The sequence below is a fragment of the Rana temporaria genome, chromosome 6 (genome assembly GCF_905171775.1).
Source record: "Rana temporaria chromosome 6, aRanTem1.1, whole genome shotgun sequence".
NCBI lineage: Eukaryota > Metazoa > Chordata > Amphibia > Anura > Ranidae > Rana > Rana temporaria.
Window position 1 is genome coordinate 99,646,519 of NC_053494.1, and position 12,552 is coordinate 99,659,070.

The window sequence follows — 12,552 nt, forward strand, 5'->3', positions numbered from 1 at the left end:
TTGTCGGGGTCTGCGGGCGGAGGCTTATCGGAATCTGGGAGTCCCCTTTAATAAGGGGGCCCCCAGATACCGGCCCCCCACCCTAAGTGAATGGATATGGGGTACATCGTACCCCTATCCATTCACCTGTAGGCAAAAAGTAAAAGTTAATAAACACACAACACAAGGCTTTTTAAAATAATTTATTATTCTGCTCCGGAGGCCCCCCCTGTCTTCGTTATTAGCTCAATTACCAGGGGGGGCTTCTTCTTCCACTCTCCGGGGGTCTTCTTCCACTCTCCGGGGGTCTTCTTCCACTCTCCGGGGGGGGTTTCTTCTTCCGCTCTCCGGGGGGGGGCTTCTCCGGACTCCGGGGGGCTTCTTCCATCTTCTCCCCTCTTCCGCTCTTGACTCGGCGAACCCCGGTTATTCTGCAGCTCTCCGGTGCCTTCTTCTTCAGCGCTGGCTGCCTGCTATGTTTGTGTGTTAGCTCAATTTCTAACAGGCAGCCGGCGCGGTCTTCTGTGACGTCATCTTCTCTTCTGTTCTTCTCCCCTCTTCCGATGTTGCCTCGTCGCCTGTTGTCGCTGTAATGATGGAAGCGCGCCTTGCATCACATTTATATAGGCATCACCGTCCCATCATGCTCCGGTAGGTACCCACGTGGTGGGTGCCTACCCACGTGCACCCACCACGTGGGTACCTACCGGAGCATGATGGGACGGTGATGCCTATATAAATGTGATGCAAGGCGCGCTTCCATCATTACAGCGACAACAGGCGACGAGGCAACATCGGAAGAGGGGAGAAGAACAGAAGAGAAGATGACGTCACAGAAGACCGCGCCGGCTGCCTGTTAGAAATTGAGCTAACACACAAACATAGCAGGCAGCCAGCGCTGAAGAAGAAGGCACCGGAGAGCTGCAGAAGAACCGGGGTTCGCCGAGTCAAGAGCGGAAGAGGGGAGAAGATGGAAGAAGCCCCCCGGAGTCCGGAGAAGCCCCCCCCGGAGAGCGGAAGAAGAAACCCCCCCCGGAGAGTGGAAGAAGACCCCCGGAGAGTGGAAGAAGACCCCCGGAGAGAGTGGAAGAAGAAGCCCCCCCTGGTAATTGAGCTAATAACGAAGACAGGGGGGGCCTCCGGAGCAGAATAATAAATTATTTTAAAAAGCCTTGTGTTGTGTGTTTATTAACTTTTACTTTTTGCCTACAGGTGAATGGATAGGGGTACGATGTACCCCATATCCATTCACTTAGGGTGGGGGGCCGGTATCTGGGGGCCCCCTTATTAAAGGGGACTCCCAGATTCCGATAAGCCTCCGCCCGCAGACCCCGACAACCAATGGCAAGGGTTGTCGGGAAGAGGTCCTGTCCTCATCAACATGGGGACAGGGTGCTCTGGGGTGGGGGGGCCCGCAGTGCGCCCCCCTGCCCCAGAGCACCCAACCCCCCCATGTTGAGGGCATGCGGCCTGGCACGGCTCAGGAGGGGGGGGGGCGCTCGCTCGTCCCCACTCCCTTCCTGGCTGGCCGGGTAGCGTGCTTTGGATACGGGTCTGGTATGGATTGTAAGGGGACCCCCTACGTCAATTTTTCGGCGGAGGGGGGGTCTCCTTACAACCCATAACAGACCTACGGGCCTGGTATGCTCCTGGGGGGGGAACCCATGCCGTTTTTTTCATTGAAAATTGGCATGGAGTTCTCCCTCAGGAATGCATGCCGAGCGACGCTGTCATTTTTTTTTATAATTATTTGTTTTCCCGGCGCGTCTTTTTTTCACCCGTCGCAACTTTAGTGTCCCGTCGCAATCCACAAAGCCGCCCGGCGTCAATTACGTTCGCGCGATGCACGTCGGGAAAATGACGTCACACGCATGCGCAGTACGGCCGGCGCGGGAGCGCGCCTCATTTAAATTGTAAACGCCCCCCGGAGAGGAGGAACGCCTTACGACGGCGGCACTTAACTTACACGGCTTGAAATTTTTACGTAAGTGCTTTGTGGATCAGGCACTTAGGTAAAAACTTTAAGTCAGTGTAACTTAACTGCTGAAAGTTAAGTTACGCCGCCTGGCTGAGGATTTGGCCCAAAGTCTTTACCAAGTAACTATAGACCTGTTAGTTTAACTTCTATAGTTGGGAAGATACTGGAACGTTTAATAAAAGACCACATGGATGAGTTCTTGCTGGAAAAAAACTATTTAAGCAGCAGACAACATGGATTCATGAAAGACAGAAGTTGTCAGACAAACCTGATTTCCTTTTATGAAGAGGTAAGTAAAACCCTGGACAGAGGCGTGGCTGTGGACGTGATATATTTGGATTTTGCAAAAGCGTTCGATACAGTTCCGCACACACGGCTCATGTGTAAGGTAAGGTCTACAGGATTGGATATATCAGTTTGTAAATGGATAGAAAACTGGCTGAAAGACAGAATTCAGAGAGTCGTGGTTAATGATTCTTACTCTGAATGGTCCAATGTTATGAGTGGTGTACCCCAAGGTTCAGTGCTGGGACCCTTACTTTTCAATATATTTATAAATGATATTGGGTCTGAGATCAAAAGTAACATTTCTGTCTTTGCAGATGACACCAAGCTATGCAGTGGAATAACGTCCTTACAGGATGTCTCCAATTTACAAGCCGACCTCAATGCTCTGTCTGATTGGGCGACTAAGTGGCAGATGAGGTTTAATGTAGATAAATGTAAAGTTATGCACTTGGGGGCTAAGAATAGGCATGCATCATACATACTAGGGGGAGTACAACTGGGGGGATCTGTAGTGGAGAAGGATCTGGGGGTTTTAGTTGATCATAAGCTCAATAATGGCATGCAATGCCAAGCTGCGGTTTCCAAAGCGAGCAAAGTCCTTTCTTGTATTAAGAGAGGTATGGACTCCAGAGACAGAGATATAATTTTGCCCCTGTACAAATCATTAGTAAGACCTCATCTGGAATATCACAAAAATGTCAGGTGGGAAAAGGAAAAGAGAAAAAAGGGGAAGAAGGAGGGAGAGGGAGAGGGGGGGGGGGAGGGAGGAAGGGATTGGATTTAGAGAGGAAGAAAAAGAAAAGGTAGAAAATCAGCCAGTTGGCTTAAAGGGGATTACTTTTAGCAACACTGTTATGATCAGTAGGAGGAGACAATGATACGTTTAAATTATTTATTAGTATCAAAATTGTTTAAGGCATTAAAGGTTACAAGTATTATAAAAGTACTGTGTATCAATGGTGGCCAAAAAATTGTTCATGGCTACCTTCAAGGAAAAATACAAGAAACATGCGCAATAAATAAGGACAGGACATAGACAAACATTTAACAAGTTATTTGAACTATACTTGAACCATGTCTACTATGTCCGCAACAGGACAACAACACTTTCGTTTCTTTTCTAATTGGTGACGGGCACGGACAGCCTCTAGTATAAAATATCATACCGCTGTCTAAGCCCAACACGTCCAAGACGAAGCTACGCCAATGCGCCTGGCGAAACGCGTTGACGTCACCTAGTAGCGTGATCGCCTGACCCCGGAAGCTTGGAGTCGGAGGACGGAGGATCGGAGGATCTGAGGCGTCTATCGCCCTGACACGGATGGATCACGCTGATCGCGCTGATCACAGCACAGGCCACGGGCTGCAACGCAGGCAGCACTTGTGTATATGAGCCGGCAGTAAAGAGGAAATATCATTGCAAGGGATACGAAGACAAATACGTCCCAGCTGACCAACAAACTCCAGCACAGTACCGACCATAACAGGGGAAGTTGTAAAGAGCCATCTCAGCTGTGCGGTCTATACTACAAACAGCAGCACTAAGACGGACTCGTTCCATACACTCTACCCACTACGGTCTGGTAAAGTATTGACCTTCCCTTAATTGGGATGACTTGCTGTATAATCCAATCCATACTGGCTTCTTACACTGGACTTGGTGTTTAGTTTCAGCACATACATTGTCTGAAATATGTTTACACTTACTGCTGGTACACCCTGATACAGTCTGTTACAATATAATGTACAGCCATACTTTGCCTTAAAGCAACAGCGAAACACTTGCTCATATAAAGTAAGCCATCCGTGCCACCTTGAAACAACTAAACGATCAGAGATCAGCATTAATTGGTTTTTCCCTTAAAACACCGGGATTCTATTGTGATTCTTGAACAACCTCAGGACTAACCACTAATAGGTGCTCAAGTCTATCTACTACTAATATATAGTCCCATTACTAACAATTCAGGAATAACCATCCCCTCCTCTTCCCTCCCCCTCCTAGCCCATGTTCAGCCCCTTCATTTTATATCGACACCCCATTGGTTAGATGCAAACAGTCTAGGGACTATACTTGTCCGTATGTACTTTATTGTTATTATACTTTTGCATCCAATTTATTATAATATTTTTTCAGAGTGTCGATACATGATCGGTCTGAACAGAACGTGTCCGGATCACGTTAATTGTTAAATGTTTGTCTATGTCCTGTCCTTATTTATTGCGCATGTTTCTTGTATTTTTCCTTGAAGGTAGCCATGAACAATTTTTTGGCCACCATTGATACACAGTACTTTTATAATACTTGTAACCTTTAATGCCTTAAACAATTTTGATACTAATAAATAATTTAAACGTATCATTGTCTCCTCCTACTGATCATAACAGTGTTGCTAAAAGTAATCCCCTTTAAGCCAACTGGCTGATTTTCTACCTTTTCTTTTTCTTCCTCTCTAAATCCAATCCCTTCCTCCCTCCCCCCCCCCTCTCCCTCTCCCTCCTTCTTCCCCTTTTTTCTCTTTTCCTTTTCCCACCTGACATTTTTGTGATAATAGTTCAGATTACAGCAACACAACCTACTTGGGTACACGATCAATATAGGTAATAAATACTATCTCCTATATATAATAGTGGATTAATTGCGTCCATTCCCTTCCCTGACCGTTCCCCCCCCTTTTTTACATACTCATCTGGAATATGCAGTTCAGTTTTGGGCACCAGTTCTCAAAAAGGATATAGGAGAACTGGAGAAAGTGCAGAGAAGAGCAACCAAACTGATAAGAGGCATGGAGGAGCTCAGCTATGAGGAAAGATTAGAGGAACTAAATTTATTCACTCTTGAGAAGAGGAGAATAAGGGGGGATATGATCAACATGTACAAATATATAAGAGGTCCATACAGTGAACTTGGTGTTGAGTTATACACTTTACGGTCATCACTGAGGACAAGGGGGCACTCTTTACGTCTAGAGGAAAAGAGATTTCACCTCCAAATACGGAAAGGTTTTTTCACAGTAAGAGCTGTGAAAATGTGGAACAGACTCCCTCCAGAGGTGGTTCTGGTCAGCTCAGTAGATTGCTTTAAGAAAGGTCTGGATTCTTTCCTAAATGTACAGAATATAACTGAGTACTAAGATTTGTAGGTATAGTTGATCCAGGGTAAATCCGATTCCCTCTCGGGGGATCAGGAAGGAATTTTTTCCCCTGCTGTAGCAAATTGGATCATGCTCCGCTGGGGTTTTTTGCCTTCCTCTGGATCAACTGTGGGTATGGAGTTGGGTGTATAGGATTTTACTGTGTTTTTTTATTTTGTTTTTTGTGGTTGAACTGGATGGACTTGTGTCTTTTTTCAACCTGACTAACTATGTAACTATGTAGCTCTAGCCAACTCATCCTTGAGGGGTTCGGAAAGGCCGAGACGAAAATGGTTACGGAGTGTAACATCATTCCACTCAGTCTCAATGGCCTACCTTTGAAATTCCGCTATGAAGTCCTCAACAGGTCTGTTACCTTGCTTGAGATTCCTAATAGCATTTTCCGCAGTAAGTTGCTTGTTGAAGTCATCATAAAGCAAGGACATAGTTGCCAAAAATTGTAGATATGAATTTAGGATTGGATCCTCTTTTTCTAGGTAGATATTTGCCCAAGCACGTGGTTCTTCACATAAATAGGATATGAGGGTAAGCATCTTAATCCAGTCATTGGGGAAGGTGTGAGGGCATAATTCCAACATTAATTTACATGCATTAATGAATTCTCTGTAGGTCTTTCGATCACCAGTAAAAGGTGCAGGTGGATTGACCTTAGGTTCAGGGGGGAGACGAGGCACATTTGGATTTTGCGCAAATAATTCTTGCAGTGTTTGATTCTCCAACTGCAGAGTATGTACAGTTTGAGCGAGTGCGTCTACCTTTTGAGTAAGGGCGACCACATGGTTTGCAAGCTCCGCTGGGTTCATTTTTAAGGTTCTATTATTCTGTAACAGCTCTGGTGAAAGGCAGTGAACCACAACTGCGGCTAGCAAGGATTTCAATGCACTACTTTATGTAAGTGATTATCAGTACGGGGAGTCAAATGGTTCTATTTTCTTGCAAACTATGGTTGCAGGAAAGAGAATTATGTTTGTGGCCTGCCTAACTCTCATCGTAGACCTCTTTTTATGAGTACTACTACCCAGGGTATATCATCCTGAACATTATTATGCACTTACAGTTGAGGGGAAGCTTTCATCCTGGACAATGCACTTTCATGCACCTAAAGCCCAGGGAACACAGCACTAAAGGTCTGCCTGGTGGACAGCAATACTCCAAAAACAACCTCTTACCCCCCAGGCTGCTCTGATGACCAGTAAAAAGGCTGCATCGCTTCCGCCAAAGACATGCCTAAATGCTTCCTGGTGAAGTGGAGTAAAAAGAATGCACCCCTGGCATGGATGGTGTACACCTTGTCTGAGCAGAGGCTGGCTCTATTCCCCACTAAAGGCTCTCCTCCCCCGGCCAGCCTCGACCGAGCTGTCCCGGTTCCACCCTGCAGACCCCGGCCACCCCCTGCTGGCCAGTTTGGGAACCTGGAGTTGGTGCAGCAGGTGCTGTCCAGACAGACCCACTCAATGAGCAGAGAGTACCTGGAGCTGAGCTTCAGACTGGAATGGGGGTCAGCAGGAGGCAGGAAAGAGGGAGAACAGTAGGAGGGAAAAGTCGCTGCACCATGGGCCTCTGGGTTGTACTTGCCTCCTGGGCCAAAAGTTGCCAGCCAGTCCCTGCACTTGCCCCTTCCAGCACTAGCAAAACACCACACAACACCATACAGAAATTTCAGTAAAAAGAGGTGTCTACTTTACCTACATATAATGCGCAAAATATGTGTTTAGCTCAGTGGTGTTGAGGTATGCTGTCCCATGAGGTGCCAAATTAATTAAAATGAAGGATCGACACCTGGCAGGATCTCCATTAAAGTGGGGGTTCACCCCCCAAAAAAAATTTAACATTACATTCAGCCGAGTTGTTAGAATGACATTAGGCTGTTTTTTTTTAATTTCCTTGCCGTACATACCGTTTTATATATATATATATATATATATATATATATATGTTCACCGCGTCTTCCGGGTATGGAATCTGCGGAACTGGGCGTTCCTAATTGATTGACATGCTTCCGACCGGCGCATACAGCGCGTCACGAGTTGCCGAACGTCGGTGCGCAGGCGCCGTATAGAGCCGACTCGCAGTCTTTCGGCAACTCGTGACGTGCTGTGAACATATATATATATAAAACGGTATGTACGGCAAGGAAATAAAAAAAAAACAGCCTAATGTCATTCTAACAACTCGGCTGAATGTAATGTTAAAATTTTTTTTTTTGGGTGAACCCCCGCTTTAAAGTAGATTTGTTTGTCCAGCCTGGAAGAAACAAATCGGGCAAGTTCAAGGAATACAGGCTTGCAGAGATTGTTTTTATATTAGTTTGAACAACACAACTTATATGTTATGTTGAATTATCTCCAAAAATCAGATACTAATGCCACATTGTACTTGTACTGGATTTTGTCAAAACTTTATTTACCTCTGCTATCCATTTCTAAAGCCAACTATACTATGATTGAAATCTGTCCAGTTCAGCAGGGACTAACTGAATTTTGATCCATGTATGGGCACTTTGGTTGTACAGAAGATGATCTACTGTTCAACTGTCTTCTGTATAGCCACCCTGTCAGGTTTTACCTGCTCGATCAGCGGGGGAAAAAGCTATAGCCGACAGTCTCCCTCCTGTCAGAACACAATAGCTCAGAGGGGAGAATTCCCCCATCCACATTGGGTGTTTGGATGGGGGAATCGAGTCACTTTTTTTTTTATTCAACCTACTGGTTGAACGAACAAAAAGACTCATCTATGGGTTGCTTAACCTAAAAGTGTTAAACTAAGCTGCTGTGCTTATTATCAGTGATGGTAATGAATTAATGCTGTGAATGTATATCCCAGTGCTCCTAGTGTTCTCAACCTTAATAAATATGTGCATAAAGTGCTGTGACAGAATGTCAGGTAAATCTGTGGGTGTTGTCACTGATGGGACATACATTTCTGCCTTGTTTAGACGATACACAGATGGTTATCGGGCGTCGGCTACAAACGTAGCCAGAGAAAGGCTAAAGGCCGTTGAAAAACTTCAGCTGTTCAGAATGAGGCAATTAAGGCCTCTATAAGTAGTCCAAAGGATTACCACTAATTTGCTGCATCATTCCTAAGGCTTTGTAAATAGGAGAGCAGCGTACTGAAAGTCTCCTGAGGAGGTGAGGAGACCATTGATTTTTCTGTGTGATAAAAAATCAAAAGACTATTGTTTGTGCTGTATGACCAGCACTGTCTGCCCAGCGCTAGGCTGAGTCAGACTCCATAGATAGGTTCCTGTGTGGAAGGTAGATGCCCAGAGTGGCTAGGGTTTATTTTATGTTTGATTTTGTTTATGCTGTTTGGATGCTTGCAATTGTTTTCCAGCAAGATGGAAAAATAAACCAAGAACTTTGTTTTCAACCGTCTTCGACTGCCAGTCTGTATAAATTCAGTGTGTGGTGAACCCATCCAAGGGGTCACACACCCCGTTACCGAGCTAACCCCTCACAGTGCCTAAACTAGCCTTTTTCAACCAGGGTGCCGCCTGAGGTCTCCAGGGGTTCCACGGTATTCTGGTAGAGACAGGCTGTCACATGAGACCCAACTCCAGATCCCCAACCGAACTGTAAATCATCACTTCGGGTGTTCTGTCGAAGAGTGAATGAAAAGTAAAAGCAAGCTTCTGATTAGAGCCATAGGCTCTGTTAGGCTTCAAAATAGGGAGGGCTCAGAGCGCAGAGCATAGCACCATGAGCCCACACAGGTGTTACAATAGAGAATGAATATTTGCTGTTGTAACACTGATCTTCAATACAGCCAATAAGAAGCAAGTCTTAGACCCGTTTTCCGGTTGGCTGAAAAGAGAAGAGTCCCAATTGGCTGCCTAGGAGGAGGGAGGAAATGGAGGCCGTCGATGAAAATATATACAGTATAGTCTAAAGTTTTAAGATTTGTAATGAATCTTAATCTATTTCTGGGTTAATTTTAAAGATAGTTACTGATGGTCATAGACCTTGTTCATTGATTAGCAATATCCCAACAAATATTTGATGCTTGTATTAAAGATAGCCATTTTTAATATTTTAATAATATTTTTTATAAATAAGAATAGAGGACCTATATATGTGTATAACATGTTATCTACACTATATAAAAAAAAAATTTTTTTTTTCTCCCTCTATGCAAACAATGTAACACTTTGAGAGTTATTTAGGAAGGCAAATCCACTTTGCACTACAAGTGCAAACTACACTTGGAAGTGCAGTCGCTGTAGATCCGATGGGGACATACAAGGAAAATAAAAAACAGCATTTTAGCTTGCACATGAATGGATGATAAAATCAGCAGAGCTTCCCCTCATTTCCGATCTACTCCTCAGATTTTCAGCGACTGCACTTCCAAGTGCACTTTCAGTGCAATTTCAAGTGCACTTTGCACTTGTAGTGCAAAGTGGATTTGCCTTTCGTAAATAACCCCCTTTATATTCTATTGTTATCGTTACCTTAAATACTATATGCTGTTATGTTCTTCAATAACACTTATGGAACAAAAAAGAATAGAGGACCTATATTGTATTATGTTTGTATTTATATTGTATGTAAAGAATTTCTGAGTATCCAAATTTGTGCTGTGAATCGCAACAATTTGGTTTTCATGGTGACACAGGGAGAGCTTTTATCCATTGGCTACTTCCTGTGTCCCGCCTACCCAGTTCAGTATAAAATACGTGGTGAGTGACATCTCATGATCACCTCCATTCCCAGTCGATGCTTATTACAGGGAAACATGTCGGGTGGAGCAGTTATCTGTGGTGTCACCACGTTCCAGCCTGCAGGGAATTAGGTCCGCGGTTGTGTTCATTTGGATATGCTACGCTATTTTGATGTGCAATGATTTTGAAAATAAAACTTTTTCTACTGCACTATGAAGATTCCCCCCTATCACGGATTAACAGGAGTACACTTACCAAGGCCAAGATGCTGAGGGCGGCTTCCTTTACGACCTGGCGCGGTCCGCCCCCTGAAGTGGGGACAGGGGGAAAGACGCACCAGGAGGCACCGGTACCGACAGGAAGGTGGAGGCCGGGTGCGTGGAACAGGAAGACAGGAGACAGTCCGGTGAAGGTCACTGGGATGCACACTGGGATAATCTTGGAAATCCAGGAACTGAAAACAGGAAGTAGCAGAAGATAGTCCAGAAAACAAGCCGTGGTCAGGGGAGTTCAGAGAGCAGGATAATCCAAAGTTCAAAGCCAAAAGGTCAAGGGCAGGTGAGATCAACAATCCGGTGTTCAGGCCAAAGTCCAGGTCAGGAGAAAACAGCAATCCGGTAGGCAGAGCCAAAGGTCAGGTAAACAGGAACAAGAGTAGTTACTTCAATCAGGAAGTACACACATCAAACGCTGTGACAAGCCAGCAACTAGCCAGGAGGAAGGGGTTGGTTTAAATAGCCCGCTCAGGGCTCTGATTGGCCGGAAAAGGAACGAGCCTGTGCGCGCCCGCGCGCGTGCCCGTGCACGCGCCCGCCGATACTACGCACGCACGCGCCAACACTGTGCACGTGCGCGGCGCCAACAGGCGCGATTGCGCCGTTCTGTGGAACTGGGCAGAATTGGTGCCCTGACACCCCATTTCTTTTGAATTTCATTCCTGCTATATTTGCTGAAGAGCACTGAATTAATCCATCGGTGGAGCTGGAGACCATTGGATATTGTTCCTGAGGATTTTGCTATCATCATTGGGGAAGGAAATCTTTGTAAACTGAGCTGACAGAGGAGGATATCGCAGGTGGTTATTTGGTTTCACAAGCGTGTCAGATCCCTATAATTTGGGGTCCATCCTGTCTAGTAAGAGGCCATTTATATATATCCTTCTTTCTCTGGAGTAAGAATTTGCAGAGATGAAAATCATGGACATCCGTGCTTGGTACTGAATATAAATAGACTTTATTCACAAAAATTGTATTCGTGATGTGGACTTTATCACTGATTTTTAACCATATATGATCACAGTGTTTATTTGTGGTTGTGCACTTTATTTTTGTTTTTCCATATAGCTGAATTGAGTATTTAGATTCTTTTAAATTTGCAGCACCAATTACTCATCCAATTGTTTCACTATTTTTAATTATACACAGAGTTAAATTTATTGTTTTTTGGGTAAGTGCCGAATATTTAAAACTTATATACAGCAATTAGCAATAACAGACAAATGATACCAATCTATAAAGTAACAGACAGTATGTAAATGTATTCCTAAAAAGGGTCATTAGTTGCTCTCAATAATACTACTGCTAAAAGGGAAACCCTGGCCTGCCTATAATACCTTTTTTTTTTAATGCGAGACAAAGCAGTATAAGTACTAGAAACGTGTCCCCTTTAAGAGCAATAAGAGACAGTGTTCAGCAGTGGCGGTGCATCCATAGTGGGCGCAGGAGCGCCGCCCCCTCTCTCCTGCACCTGTCACTCAACAATAGATGCATTGCATGAATATATCTATTGTCGCCGCTGCCGCCCACTATTCAGGTATCCGACCCCCTGTTGAGTGTCGGCCATCTGAATAACAGCAGTGGGTGTGTTTTGGAAGTGCCTGATTAGAGCCAGAGGCTCTAATAGGCTTCCTGATTAGAGCCTGTGGGCTCTAATCGGCTTACAAATGGTTAAACAGAGGGCGCACGGCTGTGTGTTCCCTGTTTAAACCATGCTGTGTTAAGGAATCGCTTCCCTAACACTGACCAGCCAATCAGGTGCACCGGGTCTGGTTTCCGGTCACCTGACTGGCTGAAGCGACATTGAGGACGGGAGAAGACATCAAGGACCTGAAGGAAGCGTGGAGGAGGACGGCGCTGACTGGAGAAAGGTAAGTGCCGGGCGGGGGGACAAACTGGCATCATTTGAGGACAAACTGGCATCATTTGGGGATAAACTGGCTGCATTTGGGGGGACAAATTGGCTGCATTTGGGGGGAAAACTGGCTGCATTTGGGGACAAACTGGCTGCATTTGAGAAGAAACTGGCTACATTTGGGGGGAAACTGACTGCATTTGATGGGGAAACTGGCATCATTTGAGGGGCAAACTGATGGCGTTTGATGGGCACAGTGGCAGCAATTGATGTTTTTTTTTTAGTTTGTTTGCCCCCCCCCCCCTTGGAGCACCAGTCACCACTGGTGTTCAGATTGCAAGGCCATGCGGTTATCTTCA